Genomic DNA, 8,036 nt, shown 5'->3' with positions numbered 1-8,036 from the left:
GATAGAGCGATTGCCAGGGAGAGTCAAACGCACGACGTAGATGTATGTGGAGCTGGGAAGGCTTATAGTATGGTAGCAAAAAGGGTCAGCAATAATCAATTCAGAGATGCAAAGTTGAATAAACGCTCAACGAAGGTACTGTGCTGGTCCTAGGCTAGACCGTGCTAGAGACGCGAGCCTAGAACACTAACAAAATCACGGCGCTGCACGTAAATAAGGGAAAAGCACACTCTGGAACTCTTTTTTTCGCTCTTTTTTTTGCGCTCCTCTTTTTTTTTTTGCGAAAAATCACTATAATGGCGAGTGTCTCAAAACTCTTCCCTCGTCAAACTGATAGGATGGGCACGAAATTATTTTTTTCACTTTTTTTCGGAAATCAGGGCAGCGAAGATGAAAAAGTGCGACAAAAAATCACTATGATGGCACGTGGCTCAAAATACTCAGAAAAGCCTAAAAATAGGATAGGGAAAAAAATTTGCCCGTGAAAATTTGGCCTAAAAACTGCCCGGGGGTCTCCAGACTTGTTTCTTTCCGAGACCTACACAGGCAAGGAAACACGAATCGGAATTTAGATTGATCTCAAGAACAAACCTAATATGAGAAGAACTCGGATTGGTGGTGGATATATGGTTGTGGTATATGGCAGCGGTGGTGGTATATGGCAGCGGTGGTGGTATATGGATACAGATGGGTGGTGGTATATGGATACGGATTGGTGGTGGTATATGGATATGGATTTAGAGCGGTGGCGGAGAAGTAAAAGTGGTAGATGGGCGATGATGATGGTGCGGCGGCGGCGTGACAACTTATGACCAGAACTCGAAACTCTAAAAGACTAGACTCTAAGACCAGCAACTTGACACGACGATGCAACCGCAAATTCAACAAAGGAAAAACCCTAAAAAGATTATGCAAAGGCTCAGATTGGTTCGGATATGATGAACTAACCCTAATTTTTTTTGTGGCTTTTTCGTGGACTGTAGGTATGAAGAACAGACTCGATCTAATCTACGAAAAACTGTAAAATCTCACCGAGCAACCTGGAAATCTGATACCACTTGATAGAGGCTAAGGTGTCCCGATGTTTCGATGAGATGGTGGCTATCGTTTACTGTGGGAGTCGACCTTGACGATCCGACTACGAACGTGTGAGACGTCGCGCCTTAGCAATCGCTAAACCAACTTCCGAGGGTTATTGACCACGCCGGAGCACGATCAACCTGACCACGAGGGTCTGTTTCCTACGAGCAAACGAAGAACAAGCAAGAAACTGAGATTGCAATCTGGATATTGCGAATATAAGATGAAAGCTTTATTGATCAAGGTGGGGTTCTGTGACGTCTTGGTCTGGTCGTTGGACACAAACGAAGTACGCGAAGTTGCAGCTATGGCGAACTCTTAATCTAAACAAAACCCAAAGTCTAAACGACGCCCTAAGGGCTGTATATATGGAGGAAGAGGGGGGGAATTTCGTGGCCCTTGAGGGTGGGGTCCGAAACCAACCCTAACTCTTGTTTCCCCACACATACGGACTCTAAAAATAGCCTATACTTAAGTATTTCGAAATTACATGGGCCTGGCCCATTAATAAGGTGACGCAGCACCTAGAATAGCCTATGGACGAATATTATGAAGTGGCATCTTGTATATTTCGTCCAAGGCTTCATGCACTCCTTATGGCGGCTTCAAAGTCCTGAAATCATCACTTGTAACTCCGTTCTTGATCCCCTTGCGCATGCCATCAACTCCATGCGTGTTCTTGCTCCAATGTTCATCCTTCTCCAAGCTAGGCCCTTCATTTGTAAGCAAAACAAATGTATCCAATTTAGGCAGCATCATAATCTCATGAACATTAGAATCATTACCAAGAAACGAAAGTACCTGGTAATTTAATTGGCGTGCGCGAGCTCTAGTAATTGGTCCAGTATATGTAATAGTAGGGGCTGTGGGTGTAACAATGGTATTGATGTCCTCATCAGGCCATCATCTCAGAAATATTCATCTCAGCTTTCAGCTATCATTCTCCAAATTTTACCGGAGCTTCGTTCAAATGATCCTTAATCAGGTCGTCATCTCTTTGTTCTCATGGATCTAAATTCTCTCAAGCATCTTTCTTTAATTGCTAATTCTTCCCAGTGTTTCTTCATGTTTTATTCGTTCTTTTTCAATTCTTACGGTGGTTCGTTCAAGAGTTTTTCTTCCTTTGTGTATCATATCAATTCATTCATGTTTTCAAATTCTACCGGGGTTTTTCGTTGAAGGCATTCTCAAGTTGACGCTATATCTATCTTAATCCTTTCTACGAGAATAAGTAGTATGCCAATTCCATTGCTTGTCATCAATTTTAAATTGGTGAAGGATACGCATAATGTAATTCTTATTCTTGTTTCATCGAGTTTATTTAATTCCCGTTTTCTGGAGTGGTTCATCATACTTATTCTTGGTTTCAAGTGCTCATCTTTCTTCCCCGGAGTTCCAAGCTCTCGCAATTATGTAATCACGGAGATCTATCAAAAAACTTTACAAGGATTCACCTTGTGTTTTTCAACTTCTCTCTCCTTTCGTTTGATCATTCCTTTGTTTACCGGAGTTCTTCATGGAGGCTCTACATGGTGGTTCATCAAGGATTTATTTCCTTCTCGAAGTGTTCATCGAGATTCTTTTCTAAGGAGCTCAAGAATTCTTCATCTTGCTTCCGGTGTGCAATTCTTTCTACCGTATCTTTGGAGGTGGTATTATGTCATTCTTGATAATTTCTTTCGTGTTTCATGATTCGCAAGTTGTCAGGAATGAGATATTTTAAATCCATCAATCTCGTCATTTGAGTTATCTTGGGTTATATTTCAACTAAAGCTTTCTCTAAGGATTGTTGCTATTTATGGTGCTTATAAATGACCCGAGTTCTTCATCTATCCTCCCGATGAATTAAGCTTCTCATCTCCTTGTTGTTATCAATCTGATATATTGTTCCTGTTAGTGGCAGAATTTCACCTCATAGTTTTGAGATGTTCTCCATAAGCCCACTACAACCCTGTTCTTTTCGTTGTTGGTTTCCCAACAACTCCGTTCGACCCTTCTCCTAAGGATGCCTTCTCAAGCTCTTTTGGCAGAAGTTGGCATTTTCTCCTCATTTCTCCTATTTCAATTATCTATCTTCTATTCTTTTGTTCTGGAGCCATTGTGATGTTGCTTTCTTCAACCATCATCTCGCTTCATCAAAAGTTATGTTCTTTTCATGATTGTCCATTTAACCGGAGTGTTGTGCCCTTTTGCTCAAGTTCCTTTCGCCTTATCAAGTCTTGCATCCCTTCTAAACCGGAGTGCTGTCCGAATTTGTTCTTCCTTGTTCCTCTTTCCTAACGGATTGTTTTCAGCTTTGATCATCTCCGTTGTTTCCTTTACTCAAAATGGCTTAACCTCACAAGGTTCTTTGGTTTCACTCATTGGTCATAGAAGCAACTTAGTTTTACCTCTCCTCTCTTCTCTTCTGTTTTCCCTCCGGTGCCATTCTAGATCTCGGGACGAGATCCTCTCGTAGTGGTGGAGTGTTGTAACGCCCCGAGACCGATGTGCCAGGTGTCTTCCAGTTATTCGTTGTCGTTGCCGTGTCATTCGCTTGCGTGTTGCATCTTGCCATGTCATCATGTGCATTGCATCATCATGTTTTCGAAACTTGCATTAGCCCGGGTTCTCCCAGTTCCGTCTGTTGTCAGTTGATGAGGACATGAATACCTTGGATACGACCAAAAATATTGCATACATGCATATTTGTCAGGTGATTTCTAATGCAAACTATTCAATAATCTATTTATGTTATCCAGAACAAAAATACTTCACACACTTTTGTGTTTTGTCTAATTGCAGGTGTATGGGACATTTGTACAATCCACATATGAAGATAAGGGAAAAGGAGAAGTTTAGGTTGTGTTCAAAAAGTCCTCTCACGTCACTTTTGGGCCAAGAGAAGATAGAATCCAAGTCTCTCACGTTCTGGATTCAGATTCGGACTGCACAGACATACCTGACTCAAAACGCCAACAACTTTTTCATACGGACTCCGAATTGGGTGATTCTTTTTTTGTTGGAAACCAGATTTCGTGCTCTTTCCAACCCAATTGGATTCACCTTCAAATTCGTCCGGAGCGTTGAGTTATGGACGAAACAATCTGACGTTGCAGCAGAATCCGAGTCAAACTACAAGCCCAAAGGTGTTGCATCACCTCCACTTGGGCCCATGAGCCTTGTACGACCTAGGGTTAGTTTTAGGCTGCCTTGGGACGTCCTCCCACCTCCTTGGCCGCCAGCCCTTGCTCCTATATAAGTAGATCCATCTAGTAGCTTTTTCCTTGGGATTTGTTTAGTTAAAAGTTAGCCATTGCAACTTCGTGTACTTCGTTTGTGTCCAACGACCAGACCATGACCGCTTCCGGATCCCCACCATTATCAACACTTCATATTTATTTGCAATATTCAGATTGCTTTATCATATTCTTGCTCATTCTTCGATTGCTTGCAGGAATAGACCTTCGTGGTCAGGCTGACCGTGCTTCCAGCATCGTCAGTAACCTCAGGAGATTGGTTTAGCGATTGCTAAGGCGCAACGTCGTGCACGTTTGTAGTCGGATCATCAAAGTCGTCTCCACCAAATCGATAGTTATCATCTCATCAAAACATCGGGACACCTTAGCCTCTATCAAGTGGTATTAGTTTTCAGGTTGCTCGGTGAGAATTTCCAGTTTTCCTAGATTAGATTTATTTTCTTACCTATTGTCCAAGAAAAAGCCACAAAAAAGAGTTAGATCTATTCATCCTTGGTCCAAGCCAGTCTGAGCCTTTGCAATTTTCTTTTCATTGCTTGCATAGTTGAATTATCGGTTGCATCATCGTGTCGAGTTGCTGGCCTTAGTGTCTAGTTCGTTTAGAGTTTCGAGTTCTGTTCACATTAGTCACGCCACCGCTGCATCATTATCTCTTCCGCTGTCCACCACCCATCCATCAATTTCCACCACGTGTTACCCACCATTCATTGTCATAATAATAGTTGAGATTGTTCACATCTTCACTTGATCCAATCTGCATCTTATCTAGTTTGTTTTGGAAAGAGGGAGAAAAAAAGAGAGAGAAAAAACGAGAGAAAAAAAGGAGAAAAAAAAAGTCAGAGAAAAAAAAGGAGAGAAAGAAAAAAAAGTGTGAGGAAAAAAAAAGAGAGAAGAAAAAAAAACAAAAAAATCGGCACAAACTTTTTCAGAGGAAAGTTGGAGACAAAGTTGTTGATATATCCTGCTTGGCTGTTGTTTCACCTCATTATCTTTACTGCCGTTGTGATCTTCACTTATATCTTGCTGTCCAGAGCTACTTAGTATCCTTCATTGATGCTAGTTGTGCTACGACGTGACCTCATTAGTGTTCTAGGCTCGCGTCTCTAGTTTGGTCTAGCTTAGGACCAGCACAGTACCGTCGTTGAGCGTTTATTCAACATCGCATCTCTGAATTGATTATTGCTAATCTTTTGCTACCATATATAGCCAACCCAGCTCCACATATTTCTACACCGTGTATACGTACGTTCCCCTGGCAATCGCTTTACACAATCTTCAGAGTTATTTGACACCGCTGGTTGCCTGTCACCACCTGCTGCTTGGTAAGAACATGTAAGATATTGATATTTGCTTTACTGTGAGCGCTTTACCACCACACCCTAGTAGTTCATAGGAACATTATTCTTGAATTTTGTTTCTTGTTTCTACTAATCATGACAGGTTCCAGGACGACGGACACATCTTGACCATCACGAGAGTTGGGACAACACACACAAGCACATGGTCAAGTTATCTTTTTACCGTAATTTGAGGGTAGATTTAATCCTACTACTTATCTAGCTTGGGAGCTTGAAGTAGAACAAGTTTTTAGTCACCATGACTTTTCTGAACTTGAGCGAGTGCGAGCAGCCACTAGAGCATTTACTGATTTTGCTTCTGTTTGGTGGAGTGTACATTGTAAGAAAAACATTGATAACCAACCCACAACTTGGAAAGTTTTGAAAGCTGTAATGAGACAACAATTTTTCCCTCCTTATTATCGTCGTGAATTGCTTCACAAATCTGAACAATTTAAACAAGGCAACAACACTGTTCATGCTTACTACCAAGAGTTCAAATCTTATATGCATCATTGTGACATAGAAGAATCTGAGAATGATACAATGAATAGATTTTTTGGTGGTTTGAACCATGATATTCAGGCAAGATTTTAGTATATTCCTCGTTGCATTACTGGTATGTATGTCCGTGCTTGTACCTTTGAGAGACAGATACAGGAGGATGCATTAGGTGACTACAACAAGTACTATTCCAGTTCATGCTCACCACCGCCGGTGGGTTCCTCCATCATTGCACCTCGGATTATGAGCGCGGCATCATCTCAAGGGTATGGTACATTGTCAACGTCCGTACCTACATCAGCTACATCTTTGCCATAAGGTAACAGTAAAGATATTGATGATATAACTTCACATGAGAAAGATGCATGCCTAGTTAACTTGAATGCGTCATGTATTGAGTTACCTGTTGATCTGAGCACACCACCTATTTTAGAGAGTGATCAAACAACTGAAATATCAACAATTTTGAGTGCACCCATTGAATTAACTATTGATGCAAAAGAACTAATGTTTAATCATTTTGATATGGCCTCCAATCTTGGTGATGATTCTGTGTCCAATGACTTATTGCATGTTTGCTTATTTAAGCATGTTGTAGCATGTAAATTTGATGCAAGTAAGGTTTATTCACCAAAGTTGGGATGGTTTAAGGATGAACATTGCGAATCTTTTGAAATGAATAAGAGCTTCACTTATATGTGCAAACTGAGTTCTAATATTTTCATGCCTTCTACTTCTTGTGATAATTTTTTGGCTTTAGTTTTTATGAACTATGAAAGTTACTCATGTATACATGTGTCATACGTGCAAAAATCAAGGGAAGTTAAACTGGATGACATATACATATACAACATGTACACCTTGTCTCTTTTGTTAGCCACATTTCAGATTAAGCAACGCCGAAGACGGCTTTGTTTTCAAAAAGGGGAGGATGATGAGGACATGAATACCTTGGATACGACCAAAAATATTGCATACATGCATATTTGTCAGGTGATTTCTAATGCAAACTATTCAATAATCTATTTATGTTATCCAGAACAAAAATACTTCACACACTTTTGTGTTTTGTCTAATTGCAGGTGTATGGGACATTTGTACAATCCACATATGAAGATAAGGGAAAAGGAGAAGTTTAGGTTGTGTTCAAAAAGTCCTCTCACGTCACGTTTGGGCCAAGAGAAGATAGAGTCCAAGTCTCTCACGTTCTGGATTCAGATTCGGACTACACAGACATACCTGACTCAAAACGCCAACAACTTTTTCATACGGACTCCGAATTGGGTGATTCTTTTTTTGTTGGAAACCAGATTTCGTGCTCTTTCCAGCCCAATTGGATTCACCTTCAAATTCGTCCGGAGCGTTGAGTTACGGACGAAACAATCTGACGTTGCAGCAGAATCCGAGTCAAACTACAAGCCCAAAGGTGTTGCATCACCTCCACTTGGGCCCATGAGCCTTGTACGACCTAGGGTTAGTTTTAGGCTGCCTTGGGACGTCCTCCCACCTCCTTGGCCGCCAGCCCTTGCTCCTATATAAGTAGATCCATCTAGTAGCTTTTTCCTTGGGATTTGTTTAGTTAAAAGTTAGCCATTGCAACTTCGTGTACTTCGTTTGTGTCCAACGACCAGACCATGACCGCTTCCGGATCCCCACCATTATCAACACTTCATATTTATTTGCAATATTCAGATTGCTTTATCATATTCTTGCTCATTCTTCGATTGCTTGCAGGAATAGACCTTCGTGGTCAGGCTGACCGTGCTTCCAGCATCGTCAGTAACCTCAGGAGATTGGTTTAGCGATTGCTAAGGCGCAACGTCGTGCACGTTTGTAGTCGGATCATCAAAGTCGTCTCCACCAAATCGATAGTTAT

The sequence above is a fragment of the Triticum urartu genome, chromosome 4A (genome assembly GCF_056163025.1).
Source record: "Triticum urartu cultivar PI428250 chromosome 4A, HENAU_Tu73, whole genome shotgun sequence".
Lineage (NCBI taxonomy): Eukaryota > Viridiplantae > Streptophyta > Magnoliopsida > Poales > Poaceae > Triticum > Triticum urartu.
The sequence above is the reverse complement of the archived record's forward strand: the minus strand, read 5'-3'. Positions refer to the sequence as shown.